The sequence below is a fragment of the Balaenoptera borealis genome, assembly GCF_965194805.1.
Source record: "Balaenoptera borealis genome assembly, chromosome: 4".
Taxonomy (NCBI): Eukaryota; Metazoa; Chordata; class Mammalia; order Artiodactyla; family Balaenopteridae; genus Balaenoptera; species Balaenoptera borealis.
In genome coordinates this window covers 94,296,620-94,320,709 of record NC_138861.1, presented here as the reverse complement: position 1 = coordinate 94,320,709, position 24,090 = coordinate 94,296,620, and the positions used below count along the sequence as shown (strand labels likewise).

Sequence of the window (24,090 nt, the reverse complement as noted above, 5' to 3'; positions counted from 1 at the left end):
AGATAGATTTAATTGAAATTTATAGGACATTCCATCCAAAAACAGCAGATTACACTTTCTTCTCAAGTGCTCACAAAACATTCTCCAAGATAGATCACATCTTGGGTAACAAATCAAGCTTCAGTAATTTAAGAAAATTGAAATCATATCAAGCACAACACTATGAGATTAGAAATAAATTACAGGGAACAAAATGTAAAAAACACAAACACATTGAGGCTAAACAATATGTCACTAAATAACCAAGGCAACACTGAAGAAATCAAAGAGGAAATCAAAAAATACCTAGAGACAAATGACAATGAAAACTTGATGATCCAAAACATATGGGATGCAGCAAAAGCACTTCTAAGAGGGAAGTTTATAGCAATACAATCCTAGCTCAAGAAACAAGAAAAATCCCCAATAAAAAATCTAACCTTACACCTAAAGGAAATAGAGAAAGAAGAACAAACGAAACCCAAAGTTAATAGAAGGAAAGACATCATAAAGTTCAGACCAGAAATAAAAGAAATAGAAAAAAAGAAAACAATAGCAAAGATCAATAAAACTAAAAGCTGGTTCTTTGAGAAGATAAACAAAATTGACAAAACTTTAGCAAGACTCATCAAGAAAAAGAGGGAGCGGACTCAAATCAAAAAAATTAGAAATGAAAAAGGAGAGGTTACAACAGACACTGCAGAAATAGAAAGCATACTAAGAGACTACTACAAGCAACTCTATGCCAATAAAATGGACAACCTGGAAGAAATGGACAAATTCTTAGAAAGGAATAACCTTTCAAGACTGAACCAGGAAGAAATAGAAAATATGAACAGACCAATCACAAGTCATGAAGTGGGAAGTGTGATTAAAAATCTTCCAACAAACAAAAGTCCAGGACCAGATGGCTTCACAGGTGAGTTCTATCAAACATTTAGAGAAGAGCTAACACCCATCCTTCTCAAACTCTTCCAAAAGACTGCAGAGGAAGGAACACTCCCAAACTCATTCTACAAGGCCATCATCACCCTGAAACCAAAACAAGACAAAAATACTACAAAAAAAAGAAAATTACAGACCAACATCACTGATGAATATAGATTCAAAAATCCTCAACAAAGTACTAGCAAACAGAATCCAACAGCATATTAAAAGGATCATACACCATGATCAAGTGGGATTTATCCCAGGGATGCAAGGATTCTTTAATATATGCAAATCAAATAATGTGATACATCATATTAACATTTTGAAGAATAAAAACCATACGACCATCTCAATAGAGGCAGAAAAAGCTTTTGACAAAATTCAACACCCATTTATGATAAAAACTCTCCAGAAAGTGGGCACATAGAGAACAAACATCAATATAATAAAAGCCATATATCACAAACCTACAGCTAACATCATACTCAATGGTGAAAAACTGGAAGCATTTCCTCTAAGATCAGGAACAACACAAACATGTCCACTCTCGCCACTCTTATTCAACATAGTTTTGGAAGTCCTAGCAACGGCAATCAGAGAAGAAAAATAAATAAAAGGAATCCAAATTGGAAAAGAAGAAGTAAAAATGTCACTATTTGCAGATGACAAGATACTATACATAGATAATCCGAAAGATGCCACCAGAAGACTACTGGAGTTAATCAATGAATTTGGTAAAGTTGCAGGATACAAAATTAATGCACAGAAATCTCGTGCATTCCTATACACAAACATCAAAATATCAGAAAAGGAAACTAAGGAAACAATCCCATTCAACAGTGCAACAAAAAGATTAAAACACCCAGGAATAAACCTACATAAGGAGGTAAAAATTCTGTACTCAGAAAACTATAAGACACTGATGAAAGAAATCAAAGATGACACAAACAGATGGAGAGATATACCATGTTCTTGGATTGGAAGAATCAACATTGTGAAAATGACTATACTACCAAAGCAATCTACAGATTCAATGCAATCCCTATCAAATTACCAATGGCATTTTTTACAGAACTAGAACAAAAAATCTTAAAATTTGTATGGAGAAACAAAAGACCTCGAATAGCCAAAGCAATCTTGAGGGAAAAAAACGGAGCTGGAGGACTCAGACTCTCTGACTTCAGACTATACTACAAAGCTACGGTAATCAAGACAATATGGTACTGGTGCAAAAACAGAAATATAGATCAATGGAACAGGACAGAAAGCCCAGAGATAAACCCACACACCTATGATCAACTAATCTATGACAAAAGGGGCAAGGCTATACAATGGAGAAAAGACAGTCTCTTCAATAAGTGGTGCTGGGAAAACTGGACAGCTACATGTAAAAGAATGAAATTAGAACACTTCCTAACACCATACACAAAAATAAACTCAAAATGGATTAAAGACCTAAATGTAAGACTGGACACTATAAAACTCTTAGAGGAAAAAATAGGAAGAACACTCTTTGACATAAATCACAAGATCTTCTTTGACCCACCTCCTAGAGTAATGGAAATAAAATCAAAAATAAACAAATGGGACCTAATGAAACTTAAAAGCTTTTGCACAGCTAAGGAAACTATAAACAAGATTAAAAGATAACCCTCAGAATGGGAGAAAATATTTGCAAATGAATCAATGAGCAAAAGATTAACCTGCAAAATATATACACAGCTCATGCAGCTCAATATTTAAAAAACAAACAACTCAATTAAAAAATGGGCAGAAGACCTAAATAGACATTTCTCCAAAGAAGACACACAGATGGCCAAGAGGCACATGAAAAGCTACTCAACATCACTAATTATTAGAGAAATGTAAATCAAAACTACAATGAGGTATCACCTTGCACCAGTTAGAATGGGCATCATAAGAAAATCTAAAAACAACAAATGTTGGAGAGGGTATGGGGAAAAGGGAACACTCTTGCACTCTTGGTGGGAATGTAAATTGATAGAGCCACTATGGAGAACAGTATGGAGGTTCCTTAAAAAACTGAAAATAGAATTACCATATGACCCAGAAATCCCACTACTGGGCATATACCCAGAGAAAACCATAGTTTAAAAAGACACATGTACCCCAATGTTCACTGCAGCACTATTTACAATAGCCAGGTCATGGAAGCAACCTAAATACCCATCGACAGATGAATGGATAAAGAAGATGTAGTAAACATATACAATGGAATATTACTCAGCCATATAAAGGAACGAAACTGGGTCATTTGTACAGATGTGGATGGACCTAGAGACTGTCATACAGATTGAAGTAAGTCAGAAAGAGAAAGACAAATATTGTATATTAACACATATATGTGAAATCTAGAAAAATGGTACAGATGAACCTGTCTGCAAGGCAGAAATAGAGACACAGATGTAGAGAACAAACGTATGGACATAAGGGTGGGAAAGTGGCGGGGGTGGGGTGGCGGCGTGGGGGGATGAATTGGGAGATTGGGATTGACATATACACATTAATATGTATAAAATAGATAACTAATAAGAACCTGCTCTATAAAAAAATAAAATAGGGCTTCCCTGGTGGTGCAGTGGTTGAGAATCTGCCTGCCAATGCAGAGGACATGGGTTCGAGCCCTGGTCTGGGAAGATCCCACATGCCGCGGAGCAACTAGGCCTGTGAGTCACAATTACTGAGCCTGCACGTCTGGAGCCTGTGCTCCGCAACAAGAGAGGCAGCGATAGTGAGAGGCCCACGCACCGCGATGAAGAGTGGCCCCCACTTGCCGCAACTAGAGAAAGCCCTCGCACAGAAACGAAGACCCAGCACAGCCATAAATAAATAAATAAATAAATAATTTAAAAAAATAAAATAAAATAAAATAAAAAGATTTATTCCTAAAGTTTATAAATGAGAGAATCCTATGCTTAAACAATTTAGAAACTAAATTTGTAAACAATAAGGGAAGAGAAAACAATGTAGCAGGGATGATGGGTTGAATACAGGTACATTAATATATTGCTTTTTATCTAAGACTCAAACACCTCTGCATCCTTTAAAATATTTTGTTATGAAAAAGTTCAAATTTATATAATAGAATTATAAAGAAAATATAAACATATATCTTCTAGGTTTAACCTTTAATAATATATTGAAGTATAAGATCAATTACAAAATTTGACATTTTCTTCATAGTATTGTTGTATCCTTCTCTAAGAATAAAAATATTTTCTTACATAACCACAATAATATCACACCAAGAATTTTAATAATTTCATAGCACTGTCAATTACTCTGTACTTATATAAAATTTCCCAGGTGTTCCCAAATTTCTTTTTTATACTGAGAAAGACTCTTAATATTGAAGTTGAGGATGAACTGAGTGTCATGAGAGGAAAAAGTTGTGATACAAAAGAACACACAGAGAAGAATAGAGTGATTGGGGAATGGGAATGGAAGATGAATAAAGGAGTATGTTTATATGAAATCTGGAAAGTGAGCAAAGCACTGGAGAGTTTTAGGAAATGTAGATTGTATCTACAGCAGTCTGTTGGATATAAATTTTATAAGCCAAGAGAGATAAAAAGAGTAGCTGGAAATGTGATTTATTTAATATAGGGAGAACAAAATAATCTGCTCTGAAGGCATTTACACAAGCAAACTGCTTGGGTAACTTATGCTAGTCTCTATGTGTAATTTATAAATATTCTGATTTTTCAATTATATTTTGTATTTTTGCCATTTATTCTAGGATCAGAAGTGTGTTAAAAATAATTTGCCACAAAATGAATGAAATAGGCCCAGCATAAGACAAGCAATAGTACAAATGCAATGGTAAATGACACTCACACCATTCCTGCCCTGTGTTGACAGTGGAAAACAGGAGCGAACAAACCTGCCCAAAAGAGGCAGCTGACGCTCAGGTTCAACGGATCATTCACTGTGGAAATGGAGAATCAAAGCACAACTTTTGGTTTTTGAAGTGAAGGCAGAAACCTTGATTTTGTTAAATGCAAAATCTTACATTATTAAAGGTTGGCAATCAACACTCAGTTTAAAACTGGTGCAGGCAAATATTGTGTGTATCAAACAAAACAAGCACCTGTGTGGGCAGAACTGGCCCCTGTGCTACAGCTTGTTGCATCTCATCCTACAAAGTTGAGGAAGCAACACTTCTAACTGGGTGCAAATTTGTAAGACACTCTTCGAAAGTGTTAGTAAGTCAACTTAATTTACATATGTTCCTTAATTTGCTTAGTTTCCTTCCTGCTTTACTTCCTCCTACCTGAATAAGACAGGCACTGTCCTGAATGACAGCTCCCTAAGTATACAAGATGACAGTGTAACTGATTCAATGATGCCCTGAACAAAGACGTGTCTGGTGGTGAGCCTCCTTTAGAAAAAAAGGAAATCTGATTAATTCTTCAAGTTATACCTCTATTCCAGAAAAGAATGAGCCAAATTTACATAGTTAACTAATCAGGGAATATCTCATTCCTAATCTTTGCCAGAAGAGTCAGATCCAATCTAATCACATTACTACAGAATAGCACCTAGATTTAGACATTTTCACTGTAGCATTTTTACTAAGGATTAAATCTAATCCTGAGAGGAAAAATATAATTTGCTTTAAATTTTGTATTTATCTTATACATATTAATATTTATCTACAAGAATTACAAAATTTGATGTCATGTAAAATCATTGGATTATGAAAAAATTTAGATAAGCACACCTACCATCTTTGTACTTTATTATGTTTGCTATACAATTCATCATAGTTTTCCTCACCATACATCTTCTTATTATTATTGCTTTTGCACTATCTATCAACAAGACAGTGGTCTCTTTGATAGAGAGCAGGACTAAATTCTATTCAGCTTGATCCCATCCTATCACAGAATACTGTAACTTCCCAGAGACTCAGAGAATGCTTATTTAACTGATATGTTTTTTAAAAAAAGACTGAATTTAAATAAATTTTTAAAATTGAATCTGGCTTTAAAAATCATGGGTTAACATCCCAGAGACTCAATAAATGCTTGCTTAATTCAAGTAGCTTAAAAAGTAAGATTGGATTTAAGAAAATCTCAAAAAAGTTGAACTGTATTTAAAAATCATGAGTTAACATAAGTATTTCAATATAACTTAATTTATAAAAATTTATAGGACAAATGCCATTCTAATGTAATAAACAATAAAGCTCATATCTTCTTCCCAAAAGTATTTGAAGAAAAATTTCTCTCTGGTATAATTGCAATTTTTCCATAATTTGGATATCAGAGTATTCAAACTATCAAAAATGCACTTCATTGTTTTTTTTTTTTTACTACATATCACTACATAACCTAATGACATTTTTTATCAGGAATTGTGTAATTCTTAGAGATTAGAAAACACGTAGGCTTTTTGGCTTGATCAGCATAAGCAGTGACTGTGTTGGAAGGACTGAGAGGTGCAGTGCTGGATGATAGAAGCTCAAATAATTTCTCTAACCAAGTCATGGAGAGCAAAATGTACTCTCACGCAGTAGCATTTTACTCCAGCATAACTACTTTGCAGCAAGAATATGTAGCACATTGAAATTTAGAAAGGTGAAGGTTCAACTATATATTTAACATTACTATCATTTTTGTTCTTAGAAGTATGTGAATAGAAGAAATTGAGTTTCCTACTCTCTCCTTTGGCTTTCTATCCCCAGAAGTGGGCAAGAAAATTTCCCCTTTATAGTTGATGTACCCTGCAGAACCAAAATTTGAAGATTGTGCTTATAGTAACTTTCCTTATCTTTCTAACATGTAGCACAAATACACTACTGGTTATGAATATTAAGACTAAAATAATTAGCAAGACAAGTTTCCCTAAGGCTTAGATCACAGTAACACAATGTGTAAAAAGTGAGATGGAAATTAGAGCAAAACTCAAAGTTTTGTTTGACATTTGTAATTATACAGTGGCAGAGCTGCCTCCCAGGAACTAAGATTGAAGAACTCCACACTGTTAAAGCCATCTCTTCCTTCTTTTGTCCATTTTCAATTATAGTTATCCCAGTTTGGTTAGCCCTAAACTAGCCATATGAAAACTCATGATGTCGAGTATTCTCTATCAATGAAGTCATTCTTTTTCCTTATTTCTAGATTGCTAAACCAAATGTGTACCAAAAAAGATTATCTTCAGTTAACTTTCCACTAGGATTCATTCATTCATTCATGCATTAAACCATGAAAAAAATCTTTTCACTTATTACGTATGCTAAACACCATGTGATATACTGGGTGAGCTACAAAAATATACTGTGAGCTACAAAAATAGCTCACACCCATTATCCTATATGATACCAAATATGAGTGTTATCATTCACATAGATCACTGAAAATGATGGTCAAAATACCAGATGTGTCATTTTGGGGGACAAAGTTCTCACACCCAAGTAGAAAGTACATGAAGATTAACATTTTTTGAAGGTCTTTTGTTTGTTGTTAAAATTTATTATACTGAGTCCATATCAGTCTTTCTAGTCACAAAATACTAATAATGCCACACGAAGTAGGAAATACTAACAAAAGCTCTAAAAGTTTATATCATGAACACAAATCTTAAAAAGACTAGATTCATATAATCATTAACATTACATGTCATAGAACATGTACTCAAAAATGTATTGATGCTTTAGCTATGAAAAAAACATACATTTCAAAAAACTTCTCTTCACCATTTGGATGTCAACTAAAAACACAAAATATGTGAAAAATCCCAAAAAATGTACTTCTGAAGGAATATAATCCTTAATCTCCAAAATATGGCTAAAGGCAAAGAGAAGCTAAGATCAGTCAGATGCCACACAGAAGGAAATGAATAGTATTTACATCATCAGTGACAAGAGGGACTAGTGGTAGCAGATTTAAGAAAGCACCAGCAAAACAACTTCTTGATGAGAAAGAGCATGTTCTGAAGGGCAAAACCCTATCTCTTGGTTATAACAATAATTGCAGAAACTGTTAATCAGGACATATAATAGAAGTTGTTCTCAACCTAGTTTGATTCAGAAATGTAGATGTGGAAGGTCAATACAAAGAATCACCCAAGTCAGTCATATATGCAGGATACAGTCTCTGAAATAGCAGAGGAGAATTTTTTAGATGGAAAAACTCCTTAGAATGGAAGATAAAGGGGTCGGGGGTTTTACACATAACATAAAGAAATTTCACAGACATCCAGAAAATGCTAACTCATTAAATTATGAACAATAAAGAAAAATTAGTACAGGGCACAATACAAATATACTATTAAAGATGAGAAAGAAAAAGGAGAATAAGGATGTTAGTCAAAATACAAATGAAAAACTGGACAAATGTTATTTCATAATGTGGGCAAAAGGCCAATCACCTTCATATACAAAGAACTAGAAATCATGGCCAAAGGATATGAAGTAACAGATTAAGAATATATAATGCCAATTGGTTTTAAATATATTAAAATATGCTCAAACTTAATACTTATAATAATATAAATAGAAATTTAAAAACACATTGAGATACCATTTTTACCTTTCAGACTGGTAAAAATCCAAAATTTGATGCCTCACTGTGTTGCTGTAGCTATAGACAGACAGGTGCTCTCATGCGTTGCTGGTGAGAATTTAAATAGATAGAACTCCTATGAGGGTCAATTTGGTACTTACCTATCAATATTTATCTTATATATGTGTATGTGTGTTTGCATGTGTGTGCAAAATGATATACAAGAAAGTTTTTGGAAGATATTTTGAAGGTTTACTAATAGGTTTGGTACCTACATAAAACTGAACGAAGTACAGCTATAAGAAAATATAAGAATGCTCTCTATATACTGACATATGTGGAAAAACACTAAAATATATTTTTTAAATTAAAAAATATACGACATTAAGGACATTGATTTTAAAATACTACCAATTTTTCAACAAGCAGGGGATAAATTTGTTCTTTAAAAAAAAAAATCAGGATAGACTTCCAGTTTCTGGTTCTGCCCGTAAGGAGCTTAAAAATTACTACTCCATTCAAACAGCAAGTAAAAGGATGAACAAACTGAAAAATCAACAGCTCCCTTTCTTAAGAGAGATGAGGACAGAGGACAAACCACTGCCCTCAAGATTGGAGAGACAGGCAAACACAGGGAATCACTGCTTACCAGAGCAGAGACTCATATGCAGAAACCTCCATGGAAATCAGTTCTGGGGTAGGAAAACCTGAGCAGTAATTGAGGAGCATCTTTGGCCCATTTTATAACTGGACTGTTTCTTTTCTTATTGTTGAGTTTTAAAAGCTGTTATATATTTTGGATATTAGTCCTTTACCACAATGTTTCTTTGACAAATATTTTCTCCTAGTATGTGACTTATTTTTTATTCTCTTAATATTGTCTTTTATAGAGCAGACATTATTTTAATGTTATTTAAGTTCACCTTATCAATTATTTTTTTCAGGGGTCAGGACTTTTCTGTTGTATCTAAAAAGTCACTGCTATATACAAGGTCATCTAGGTTGTATCCTATGTTATCTTCTAGGAGTGTTACAGTTTTATGTTTTACAGTTGGGTCTACAATCCATTTTGAGTTAATTTTTGTAAAGGTATAAGGTCTGTACCTAGATTAATTTGGACATGTGGATTTTCAGTTGTAGCACCATTTTTAAAAAAGACTATCTTTTCTCCATCATAATGAGGCAAAGACCTTAAATGACCCCTCAACAAGGAAGATATACAAATGGCAAGTAAGCATATGAAAAGATGTTCCACATCATATGTCACCAGGGAAATACAAATTAAAACCATGAGATACCACTACACATCTATTAGAATGACCAAAATTCTGAACACTGACAACACCAAATACTTGTGAGGATGTGGAGCAAAAGAAACTCTCATTCATTACTGGTGGAAATGCAAAATGGCACGACTTTGCAAGAAATTTTAATGCAATCTTTACAAAACTAAGCATACTCTTACCATAGGATCCAGCAATCACATCACACTTCATGGTATTTACCTAAAGGTGCTGAAAACTTATGTCCACATGAAACCTGCACATGGATGTATATATCAGCTTTATAATTGACAAAACATGGAAACATCCAAGATGTACTTCAGTAAGTGAATGGATAAACTGTGGACAATGGACTGTTATTCAGTGCTAAAAAGAAATGATCTACTAAACCATGAAAAGACATGGAGGAAACTTAAATACATATTATTAAGTGAAAGAAACTAATCTGAAAACGGCACACATTGTATGATTCCAACTATATGACATCCTGCAAAAGGCAAAACTATGGAGAGAGTAAAAAGATCAGTGATTGCCAGGGATTAGTGGAAAGGGAGAAATGAATAGGTGGAGCACAAAGGATTTTAAACTTCTCTGTATGATATTATAATGGTGGACCCATATTATAAATTTGCCCACACCCTTAAAATGTACAACACCAAAAGCGAACCCTAATGTAAACTACAGACTTTAGATGATTATGATGTGTCAAGATAGGTTCATCTATTGTAACAAATGTACAATCTGGTAGGACATGATGATAATGGATAAGCTATACATATGTGGAAGTAAGGGGTATATGGGAAATATCTGCACCTTCTTCTCAATTTTGCTGTAGACCAAAAACTGCCCCAAAAACAAAAGTCTTTAATTTTAAAAAAAGAAAAATAACCAAATTTTTAATATAACTAAGTAGGCCCTGTTTGGTCAATACCATGAGAATATTGTCCTACCTTTGATATTTGATCCAACACTATGTGTAAAGATCAAGCACATGGAGAATAAAAGGAGAATAGATCACTGGATTTATTATTTGCAGAAAATATATCTTTATGTGGTAAAAATTTTATAAAATTCATTTATAATTGCTACACTGTTTCTTGGAGAGAGTGTGCCATGAAGAACAACATCCCAGGAGATGTAGCCTTCATACAACTAAAAAATTATTGATATCATGCTACATATATTATCATAAAACACAGTACCAGCATTGTCAGTTTCCAATTTGAGGTTAAGTACTGGAAGGCACTGGTATGGGATCAGCAAGATGAAGCAAAGCATAGGAAAAGGAGAGATAATGTAACTCGAGTGAAATTTATGAACTATAAAACTAGTAATATATGCATATAAATAAAAGCTTTTGAGTACAATTAGGGTAGTGGTAAAAAAAAAATCAAAAACTGAATCCTTCATCTAGGCTTCCTGGGCTTGCATGAATCCCCAGTTAAGAAACTCCAGGTTAGAAGAAATAATTTTGGACAGGATGAATAGGAGCAAAGCCCCAAACCACAAATTTGGGACAGAAGCCTGGAAGCAGCTATGCAGAGCGAAACTGGGAAAAGTCCTCATCTTAAAACCAAATTTGTGAATCTGAATTATGTAACAAATCAGGGTACAATGGGCCCTCCATTATACACGGGTTCCTCATCAATGGATTTAAACCACTGTGCAACAAAAATATAAAAAAAAAAAATCCAGAAACTTTCAAAGAGTGAAACTTAAATTTGAGGTGCACTGGCAACTATTTACATTACATTTGCATTGTATTTACAACTATTTATGCAGCATTTGCATTGTATTAGGTATTATAAGTAATATAGAGATGATTTAAAGCATACAGGAGGATGTGCATAGGTTATATGCAAATACTATGCCATTTTACATAAGGGACTTGAGTACCCATGTATTTCGGTATCCAGAGGGGTCCTGGAACCAATTCCCCTCAGATACAGAGGGACAACTGTATGTATTCTTTTCATAAGTATTTACTTAATGCCCATTATGTGTCAGACCTTTTAATACATGCTGAAGATCTAACATGAAGACAAAAATCCATGCCATCAAAAAACTCACAATTTGGGATGGTCTATTTGTCAGGATCAAGCTAAGTTCAGATCGATAACAGAGAGACAGGAATTAAAATATGTATAATCAGGTGATTAGAGCAATGGGCCAAGGTTCAATGTCCAAGAAGACACTCAGGCACCAAGACCAGAGTGCAGAATGAAGAATTCAACAAAAATTATTGCACATACAAGAATTATCAGAATAGGTGCAGGTTCTACAGGAAGCTGAATCATAGGAATTATGCCACTAGGGTCAAAAGCCTTTGTTCCTAGGGTCAGATTCCCCAAACTCATGGCTAAAAGTTTAGAATTCATCCAAAATAATTGTGCTCCCATTCAGAGGGGTCTTTCTACATTATCGTTGGTAGTTGGTTACTTATCTCTGCTTTAACAGGTCCAATTGCAGAGAGTTCACCAGTTATTTTTAAAATGTTTATCTAAGAAAGCTATTGCTTTTTATATCTTAATCTTGTAAATAGCTCCCTTATTGAATTCTGTTGTTTCCAAGGGGTTTTCAACTGACTTTCTCATGTTTTCCAGGTATAAATCTGTATCTCCATATCATCTACAAATAATAAGTTAGATACTTTCCTTCCAATGTTTATAGCAATCATGTCTTTCTCTTACCTAATTGCATTGTCAAATTCTTCCAGAAAGTGTACATAAATAGTGGCAATATTGGGCATCATTAACTTTAACAGTAATGACCTAGTATTTCACATTTAAGCATAACTGTGGCTTTCAGTGTGTGCGTGTGTGTGTGTGTGTGCATATGTATTCCAAAAACAGTTTTTTAACAGAAATGGATATTAATTTTTGTCAACTGCTTTCTAAGCATCTATAGAGATTTTTAATGTCATTTCTCCTTTGATCAATCTTGTTGATAAACTGAAAATAGCAGATTTTGAATAATAAATTCTACATTTTATTACTAGAATCAACCTCACATGATGATTTCTTTCTTTTAATGTGTTTCGAGTACTTTCACATTTTTCAAAAGTAAGGTTAGTGTATGGTATTTTTTCATTTGCATATTATTGTGGAATTTGATACAATGATACAATACGTGCTTTGTAAAAATGATTTGTAATTTTCCCTCTTCTCAATTCTGAAACAGTTTAAGTAGTAGCAGGATTTTATATTTCCGAAAGATTTGAAGGGGTTGACATGGGGGCACAGAGCTCTGTGCACCTGGTGTCATAATTTTCTTCCAGAATATTTGGTCAGTTTACTATCCCAATATTTTTGGAGTCCATTCTTACAATTACATTTGGTATAAAATATTTAATTTTCTCTAGTTTTTTTTTTACAGAGTTTAGAGTTCATTTTTTCATGTACAATTTAATACCACTTTCCTCCTTATTTTGTCTTAATAGGCTTAGCTGTCTTTCATTTTCAAAAAACCAATAATATTTAAAACGTGATCATTGTTTTTCAATTCACTAACATTTGTTTTTAACTTCACTGTGCTCTTTCTTCAGGTCCTTTGGTTTGTTTTGTTGATCATTTTTCTAACCCTTTTAAATGATTAGATAATTCAATTAACTAAATTATTTCCTTTTATTAATCTAAATATTTCAGCTATAAATATCCCTCTGAGGGTTGTTTTACTTAATTTTCAAAGTTTTAATTATGACATGTTTATTATTATTTACAAAGTATATGTCAAGTTAGGATCAATTTTTCTTTTTTGCCACAAAATAATCATTAAGGATAGTTTGTTTTTTAATGTTCATTTTTCTGATGTTCTTGTTTTCCAGGTTTCTGTTAAAGATTCAGTTATTAAAATTTCTAATCTATTGAAGTTTTATAAAGTTCCACGAGCCCTTGAAAAGAAAGTTCACTCCTTCTTTCAGGATGTGAATTCAATATATGTCTTTTGGATTTATTCATTAAATACATCATTTATATCTTTTTTTTTTTTTGGTATGTATACGTATAACTGATTCACTTTACTATACACCTGAAACTAACACAACATTGTAAATCAACTATACTCCAATAAAAATTTTAAAAAAAGAAAAAAGAAAAATGACTTGGTTCTAGCTTTGTGACCCTTGATACAACACTTAACACTCTGGGCTTCTGTTTCCTCACCAGTTCAATGGAGGCATGTGGAGGACCCCCCAGCTTACACTCTTTGATGCTGTCACTGGCTACCAAGCTGGTTTTTATCACAGTTTCTGAGAAGCTACCCAAACTTTTTGAGGTTTCCTTATCCATAAGAAAGAAAATATAATTGGGAGAAGCCATTTGAGCAGTGAAAAGAAAATGAACTGTGGATTTAGGCAGACAGTCTCAATTCTTAGCCCTTGTGACCTACCTAAAGCAGGTTACTTGACCTCTCTGAGTCTTACCTTCCTGACTTGCAAAATGGAGATAACAGTGTCTGTTGTAAGGATTGTGGAAGGATCTCGCTCATGCCACCTTACAGGAGGTGCAAAATAAATATCGTTTTCCTTCTTTGTTCCTATGTCACTTTCAGCAAATGTGAGAGGGATGTGAATATGCTGAAATGTCTGTTTAAAAAAATAAGTAAATTCTTTAAAAGAATATCAGAGGTTTTAACATCAGATAGATATATTAACCTACATTTCCCTCTTCCAACATAAGAGGGCCTACATTCTGATCAACACTGCCCATCTCTGAGGTTATCGGAGATGTTCCAAAAGACTGAGGCTAAGAGGCTACAGGGAGCAAAGGGCACCAACCACAGGAAGCACTGTTCAAAGCGGGAAAAGACGTGGTCCTGACCACGGTCCTGCCGGGCACCATCTCAGACGGGCTCTGCGACAGCATCAGGAGGCCTGAGGAAACAGTTTGGGCCACCGGCCAGCAGGCACGAGAAGTCCCCAGGCCGGGATGCTTTACCATGGTGGTGCAGCGAGCTCCCTAATCTCCAGGGAGCTCAACATCATACCCGAGACCTGGCCCCGAGGCAGCGCAGGAGTAAGAGGCACTACTTCGAGGAGCAGCTTCAGCTCTAAGTTAACCACAGGAAGAAAGGCTCTTACCACACGTAAACATTTACAGGTTTCCACAGCTAGCTCTAGAGGACTGTCGTCTGAGGGCAACAGGGCGTGCCCTGAGTGAGCTCAGGCAGGGACCCCTCGCACACTGTGGAGAAGATGCTGCACAGCCACCGGTCTCAGCCAGCAGGCTGCCTGTGTCCACAGCCTTCGCCTGTGCCAGGTCCAGAGCACATGGCCCCAGCTCAGGCTCTCATGCTCCAGAAGCTGGTGTAGACAGCAGTGGGTTTCCTGGACAAAGAAGACTCATCATTCATAACTGACCCCTCTGCTCCTCGGGAGGAGAATGTATTTTAAACCTGGAAGAGTCATAATTTCTATGCTCCACATGTTGTCAGCTTTGCCTTCTACAGACACAGGGCCCCTCCCCTTTGAGGGGGACCCCTCTGGCTGTGGGAGTGTGCCCTCCCTATTGGCAGAAATGTGGAGGGCAGGCAAACAACAGGCTTACAATTTGGATTGTGTCCTGCACATAAACACCTGGGAGAGCAGAGCCCAGACCGTGGCAGTGGAGAGTGTGAGCCGCAGGAGGTGGTGATGAGACAGCGTGGCTATACAAAAGGATTCTGGGTGTGCCAACTTGAGTAGAGCCAGTAGACATGTGCTCCATATGTGAGAAGCAAGCACAGGCTGGCAGTGGACACAGGACTCCTTCCCGATTCGGGACAGCAGGGGCCACTGCCCGAGGCAGGACTCCTCCAGGGCACAGAGCGGGTTTTGCTGCAGGACTGGCTCAGCTTTGCTGGTTCCAAGGACTCAGTGTAGCCGTCTTCCACCCTCAGACAAACTGGGACAGGTTGGGGACCTTGATGTTGAGATCGCCAATGTTGATATTCCGAGGCATCTCTGGCAGGTTGATGTTTTTCACGGCAGACATGGCCCGGGCGGGCTCTGCTGAAAGGCCACCCTTGGATTTCTCCAGCCTGTTCTGAGCTTCAATCTGAGCCACGATTTCATTCCTGTTTGTTTCCAAAACCATCCCACCCATCACCACCTCCTGAAGAACGTAGTGCACCTTATCCATATGGAAGATCAAATCCAATTCACAAACATTTTCGAAATACATATCCAGAGCCTCCACAAAAACCTGGATGAGGTCCAAGATCCCAAGTTCACTCTCTGATGAATCCACACAAAATACAAAATAGAGGGTAGCATAATGCTGATAAATCAGTTTGTAGTCAGAGCCACCAATCAAACTTCCACCCTCCAAGAAGTTACAGATGTTGTCATCCCACTTGAGAGCTAGATGGAAGGTCTCTCAAATAATCTGCTGTTGAATTTCTTCTGGGAAACGCTGGTAGAAGCGGACCAGCCGCGGCTTCCCATGGTTATTGAAAACCAGAATTGCTTGAACCATCTTTGCCCACCACGCTCCTTTCACCACCGGCTACTTCCAGAGAGCATCTCCCATTTATATCTTTTATAGTCTTTTTCTGTCTACTTTAACTCTATGTTTCTGTCTCTTTAAAACATTTTTATTAATTATTGTAAATTTATTTTGTAGTTACATGTAAATTACTATGTAAGTTAGAACCTTATTGAGAATCGCACCCTTATTATGAGAAATTTAGCACAAATTATACTTCCTTTATCTTTCCTCAATATTCATTTTATTTTTCTTTGGCTAGCACTGGACATCCCCAATTCCTTCAACTCTGTCTTACATGAAAGTTTCCAGTCTTACTGTTCTGAATATTTTTCTCTATGTACAGTCTTACGGTAATGCTTTTCTAAGATATGATGTTAAAAATAAGGTAGAATTCCATATTATCTGACCAATATGGATTATCGTAGAATGTAGTCTCTCTCAATTTAGCCACCATGCATTTACCAAGTCAAGCTAAGATTGCATATGGGTGCCCCAATCTCCTAGGTGGCTCCCACTGAGCATGAATTCAGCAGGAATTCTGTTGGGAAAGGCAATATCCTACATGCAGTTTTTGGGTTTCTACTTGGCCACATAAGAATGGGCCTTGAGGCAGGAACACTTCTTTACCAAGAGATAAAGAAACCTCACAGCTTGTGCTGAATTTATCACATTGTGTGGGAATAGCTTTTGCTGTTCAGACTCAATGTGTATTTCTTTGTTTTGCTTAAGCATGTGCCTCATATGGCACCTGGCCAACCCACTATTATATCTGTCCCTTGCCAGGAGGGGACAGGATCCTTTTGCTGCAGCACAAGAGGCATTCCTGCAGGTTAATTGCCCTGTGTCCGCTGCTGGGAGGGACCTGCTGGCAATGGGGTACTGACACCCACTAATGAAGTTAATCTTGCTCTGCCTTGTCTCTAGATGAGTAAATCATTGTTCCATCCAATGCTTGACTGCATTGTGTTTTCTCTGGCAACTCTGATATCAAAATGCAGTGGACAGAAGTGTTCAGACTTCTACTGCTGATAATAAGCCACAGATGCCACTTGTTTGACAGTTTAATTAACACCCATTACCTTATAGTGCTGGTTCTGTTGACTTTCTTGTGTACATTTCCTTATATATACTAAATATTCTAAAAGTATTCATTGAACAAAAGAATACATAAATGAACACGGGAGGTAAAAATTACAAAATGTACATGATTGAGATTTTCTACAAAGGACAGTCTTTATTAATTTTATGTTTGAGGAAAAAATTTTCATCGAAATTTACTTCAATTATGTCAATAAATGTCATTCTTGAAAGTTATGTGTTTACAATTGCAGCCACTATAATTATGCAACACTTGCTTTGAGAAAGGACAAGTAGTTTTGAACTGTGTAGCAAATGACACCTTATGTAATGTAAGCAATTTATAACTGGGTAACTTTAATAGTCTATGAGCTATAATAAATACTTTAAGTAATGTTTTACCAGTATGGAATAATTGTCTGATTAGTAATGCACCACTACAAAATGACAAGAGCTTTATAAAAGAGAAGTATGTGCTCTACAAATTGTAGGATAAATTCTGGAGGTTAGAGGAAAGGAAAAGTGATATTATTAATACAGAACTTCTACTAAATAATCCATTAAAATTGTTTTAAATATACTTGAAAGTCCTCAGTATGTGGTACTATTATTTTAAAGTGTTGATCAAAACACATAGACTTCATTTTTAATTTAGTTGTAGGATTACCATAAAAATATGTATATAATCTCCTTTCACTATTTTTTGGGAGCATGTATCTTTAAACCAAAAGTGATTATCACAATGTATTTTCTTGGATTATGAACATATATTATTAATCTTAGGTGGCCACTGAAAGGAGGAACCCAAGTATGAAAAGTACTAAAACAATTTGTTTTATATCTGCTACTGTGATTTATTATCAAGGAGTCTTTGTCATTTTCTGAAGTTTTAATATTTGTTATTTTAACTGTCTCACTCCTCCCAAAATAAAGCAGATCAGGGATTGTGTTTTCATCACTACTCTATCCATGGTAAGTAGAAGAACCCTTGACACTTAGAAGCACTCAAAAAATATTGTGACATGCAAGTATGAATGTGTAATCACATAAGGTGATTGTTTTTATCCCTGGTAACTTAGCTGAATACGTGTTCAGAGAGACCTTAGGGAATCATTTTGGCCAAGATGCTTGGAGAACTCCTACCTGAAAAGATGATCTTTGAGTAAATCAGAATAAAGAGAAGGAATTAGTAATACAAAGATATGAATCAACAGAATTCGAAGTAAAGAGACGAAAAAGCACTGACTTTGTAATTAACTGTGTACTATTTTCCCAGTATTTGTATTTGCCAAAGACAAATACAAAATTAACTGTATAACATGTTTCCCAACAAAAAGGAAATTACATACAGCTTTGTAAGGAGATGGAGTACCATGTGAATAAAGCAGACTTTTTTTTTAAATTCGCAGATATATGTGATCTAGTCTGAATACGCTAAGTATAGTTATCATCTTAATAAAGTTATCCTCTACTCCTAGTTTCCAATGATTGCTTATGAATGGGTACTGAATAATATCAAATTATTTTTCTGAATATTTTGAAATAATTATATCATTTTTTATTAGTAGTAGTATATTAACATACTGAACTGTACTGATAGATATTCAAATAGCAAACCATTCTGGAATTCCTAAAATACTACCTCTTTGGTTCTTGATGTCACAGCCTCTTTAAACCACTGAGTTTTATTGGCTGATATTTGTTTAGGATTTTTGCTTCTACGTTCGTGAATAAGATTGATTTGTATTTTTATTAACATGAACTTGTCAAGTTTTGATATCAAAGCGATGTTGATTTCATAAAGAGTTGAGAAGTATCTTTTCTCCTCTTCTTATTTAATTATTAGAGCTTTTGTAAAGAGAGATGTTATTCCCTCCTTAAATATTTGTTAGAATTCATCAGTGAACCAATCTGGGCCTAGAGTTATAGAAAGTCACTAATTTTAATATGAAATATATATCAACAATTCTAATGTTTTATCTTATGTGAGCCTTGGTAAATTTATTTTTATAGAACGTATACAGTTAGTTTTCCAAAATTATTGACCTAACATTCATAATAACCCCCAGATTTTTAAATTTCTCTAAAATTAGAGATATATTTAGTAACATTTTCCCATTTATGATATTGGTTACTTATTAGTTACTCTCTTCCTTGATCATTCTTGTCAGAGGTTCCAGGCATTTGTCAATTGTATTGGTCTTTCCAAAGAACTAAGGCAGAAGGTGTCTTAGTTAATCACCTCTATCATAGGATTTTCAATTGTAATAATATCTGTTCATTTCTGTATTGTTTTCTACCTTTTACTATTTTTAGGTATGATTTGTTGATTTTTTTCTAACTTTAGCATAGTCTTGGATCATTGATGTTCAGTCCTCTTTTTAAAGTATGAATTATGGCTCTAAATTTCCTATTAGTGAAATATAACTGCACTGCCCAAATTTTGATATGTCAAATTTACTCACTTCCATTGTGATGTTTGCTTTAAATCTAAAAGTTATGAGGGGAGGAGCTTCAAGATGGCGGAAGAGTAAGACGCGGAGATCACCTTCTCCCCACAAATACATCAGAAATACATCTACATGTGGAACAACTACTACAGAACACCTACTAAATGCTGGCAGAAGACCACAGACATCCCAAAAGGCAAGTAACTCCCCACTGTACCTGGGTAGGGTAAAAGAAAAAAGAAAAAACAGAGACAAAAGAATAGGGACAGGACCTGCACCAGTGGGTGGGAGCTGTGAAGGAGGAAAGGTTTCCACACACTAGGAAGCCTCTTAACGGGTGGAGACTGCGGGTGGCGGAGGGGGAAGCTTCGGAGCCACGGAGGAGAGCACAGCCACAGGGGTGCGGAGGGCAAAGCGGAGAGATTCCCGCACGGAGGATCGGCGCCGACCAGCACTCACCAGCTCGAGAGGCTTGTCTGCTCACCCACCGGGATGGGTGGGGGCTGGTAGCTGAGGCTCGGGCTTCAGTCGGATCCCAGGGAGAGAACTGGGGTTGGCGGCGTGAACACAGCCTGAAGAGGCGGGTGCGCCACGGCTAGCCGGGAGGGAGTCTGGGAAAGTCTGGAGCTGCCGAAGAGGCAAGAGACTTTTTCTTGGCTCTTTGTTTCTGGTGCGCGAGGAGAGGGGATTAAGAGCGCCGCTTAAAGGAGCTCCAGAGACAGGCGCGAGCCACGGCTATGAGCGCGGACCCCAGAGACCGGCATGGGACCCTAAGGCTGCTGCTGCAGCCACCAAGAAGCCTGTGTGCGAGCACAAGTCACTCTCCACACCTCCCCTCCCCGGAGCCTGTGCAGCCCGCCACTGCCAGGGTCCGGTGATCCAGGGACAACTTCCCCAGGAGAAGGCACGGCACGCCTCACGCTGGTGCAACGTCACGCCGGCCTCTGCCGCCGCAGGCTCGCCCCGCCTCCTTAATCCTCCCTCCCCCGCAGCCTGAGTGAGCCAGAGCCCCAGAAGCAGCTGCTCCTTTAACCCCGTTCTGTCTGAGCGAAGAACAGACGCCCTCAGGCGACCTACATGCAAAGGCTGGGCCAAATCCAAAGCTGAGCCCCAGGAGCTGTGCGAATAAAGTAGAGAAAGGGAAATCTCTCCCAGCAGCCTCAGGAGCAGCGGATTAAATCGCCACAATCAACTTGATGTACCTGCGTCTGTGGAACACCTGAATAGACAACAAATCATCCCAAATTGAGGAGGTGGACTTTGGGAGCAACGATATATATATTTTTTTCCCTTTTTCTCTTTTTGTGTGTATGTGATTATAGCTTCTGTATGTGATTTTGTCTGTATAGCTTTGCTTTTACCATTTGTTCTACGGTTCTGTCTGTCCTTTTTTTTAATTTTTTATACTGAAAAAAAAAATTTTTTCTTAAGAATTATTTTGTATTTTTTATTTTAATAACTTTATTTTATTTTATTTTATTTTATCTTCTTTCTTTCTGTTTTTTCTGCCTTTGATTCAGAGCCATGTGGAGGACAGGCTCTTGGTGCTCCAGCCAGGCATCAGGGCTGTGCCACTGATGTGGGAGAGCCAAGTTCAGGACACTGGTCCGCAAGAGAACTCCCAATTCCACGTAATATCAAATGGCGAAAATCTCCGAGAGATCTCCATCTCAACGCCAAAACTCAGCTCCACTCAATGACCAGCAAGCTAAAGTGCAGGACACCCCATGCCAAACAACTAGTGAGACAGGAACACAACCCCATCCATTAGCAGAGAGGCTGCCTAAAATCATAACAAGGCCACAGACACCCCAAAACACACCACCAGATGTGGACCTGCCCACCAGAAAGACAAGATCCAGCCTCATCCACTAGAACACAGGCACTAGTCCCTCCACCAGGAAGCCTACACAATGCACTGAACCAACCTTAGCCACTGGGAACAGACACCAAAAACAACAGAAACTACGAACCTGCATCCTGCAAAAAGGAGACCCTAAACACAGTAAGTTAAGCAAAATGAGAAGACAGAGAAACACACAGCAGATGAAGGAGCAAGGCAAAAAACCACCAGACCTAACAAATGAAGAAGAAATAGGCAGTCTACCTGAAACAGAATTCAGAATAATTATAGAAAAGATGATCCAAAATCTTGGAAACAGAATGGAGAAAATACAAGAAACGTTTAACAAGGACCTAGAAGAACTAATGAGCAAACAAACAGTGATGAACAACACAATAAATGAAATTAAAAATTCTCTAGAAGAGATCAATAGCAGAATAACTGAGGCAGAAGAACGGATAAGTGACCTGGAAGATAAAATAGTGGAAATAACTACTGCAGAGCAGAATAAAGAAAAAAGAAGGAAAAGAATTGAGGACAGTCTCAGAGAACTATGGGACAACATTAAACACACCAACATTCGAATTATAGGGTTCCCAGAAGAAGAAGAGAAAAAGAAAGGGACTGAGAAAATATTTGAAGAGATTATAGTTGAAAACTTCCCTAATATGGGAAAGGAAATAGTTAATCAAGTCCAGGAAGCACAGAGAGTCCCATAGAGGATAAATCCAAGTAGAAACAAGCCAAGACACATATTAATCAAACTATCAAAAATTAAATACAAAGGACAAATATTAAAAGCAGAAAGGGATAAACAACAAATACCACATAAGGGAATCCCCATAAGGTTAACAGCTGATCTTTCAGCAGAAACTCTGCCAGCCAGAAGGGAGTGGCAGGACATATTTAAAGTGATGAAGGAGAAAAACCTACAACCAAGGTTACTCTACCCAGCAAGGATCTCACTCAGATTTGACACAGAAATTAAAAGCTTTACAGACAAGCAAAAGCTAAGAGAATTCAGCACCACCAAACCAGCTTTACAACAAATGCTAAAGGAACTTCTCTGGGCAGGAACACATGAGAAGGAAAAGACCTACAATAATAAACACGAAACAATTATGAAAATGGTAATAGGAACATACATATCGATAATTACCTTAAATATAAATGGATTAAATGCTCCAACCAAAAGACACAGACTGGCTGAATGGATAGAAAAACAAGACCTGTATATATGCTGTCTACAAGAGACCCACTTCAGACCTAGGGACACGTACAGACTGAAAGTGAGGGGATGGAAAAAGATATTCCATGCAAATGGAAATTAAAGAAAGCTGGAGCAGCAATTCTCATATCAGACAAAATAGACTTTAAAATAAAGACTATTACAAGGGACAAAGAAGGACACTACATAATGATCAAGGGATCAATCCAAGAACAAGATTTAATAATAGTAAATACTTATGCACCCAACATAGGAGCACCTCAATACATACAGCAAATACTAATAGCCATAAAAGGGGAAATCGACAGTAACACAATCATAATAGGGGACTTTAACATCCCATTTTCACCAATGGACAGAGCATCCAAAATGAAAATAAATACAGAAACACAAGCTTTAAATGATACATTAAACAAGATGGACTTAAGTGATATTTATTGGACATTCCATCCAAAAACAACAGAATACACATTCTTCTCAAGTGCTCATGGAACATTCTCAAGGATAGATCATATCCTGGGTCACAAATCAAGTCTTGGTAAACTTAAGAAAATTGAAGTCGTATCAAGTATCTTTTCTGACCACAATGCTATGAGACTAGATATCAATTACAGGAAAAAAACTGTAAGAAGTACAAACACATGGAGGCTAAACAACACACTACTTAATAACCAAGAAATCACAGAAGAAATCAAAAAATACCTCGAAACAAATGACAATGAAAACACAATGGCCCAAAACCTATGGGGTGTAACAAAAGCCGTTCTAAGAGAGAAGTTCATACATATACAAGCCTACCTTAAGAAAGAAGAAACACCTCAAATAAACAACCTAACCTTACACCTAAAGCAATTAGAGAAAGAAGAACAAAAAACCCCAACGTTAGCAGAAGGAAAGAAATCATAAAGATCAGATCAGAAATAAATGAAAGAGAAATGAAGGAAACAATAGCAAAGATCAATAAAACTAAAAGCTGGTTCTTTGAGAACATAAACAAAATTGATAAACCATTAGCCAGACTTATCAAGAAAAAAAGGGAGATGACTCAAATCAATAGAATTAGAAATGAAAATGAGTAGTAACAACTGACACTGCAGAAATACAAAGGATCATGAGAGATTACTACAGGCAACTATATGCCAATAAAATGGACAACCTGGAAGAAATGGACAAATTCTTAGAAATGCACAACCTTCCGAGACTAAACCAGGAAGAAATAGAAAACATGAACAGACCAATCACAAGCACTGAATTTGAAACTGTGATTAAAAATTTTCCAACAAACAAAAGCCCAGGACCAGATGGCT

General features: G+C 36.5%; 1 long non-coding RNA gene and 1 pseudogene across 2 annotated transcripts in view; one reads left to right on the top strand and one right to left on the bottom strand.

Moving 5' to 3' along the window:
• The window catches only part of LOC309627407, a 1,022,019-nt gene that overhangs the window by 863,000 nt on the left and 134,929 nt on the right, over positions 1-24,090 (top strand). The gene's annotated exons all lie outside the window — the stretch shown is intronic.
• LOC309627385 (AP-3 complex subunit sigma-2 pseudogene) lies at positions 11,051-19,917 on the bottom strand (annotated as a pseudogene). The gene has a single exon. The product of its transcript is annotated as an AP-3 complex subunit sigma-2 pseudogene (transcript).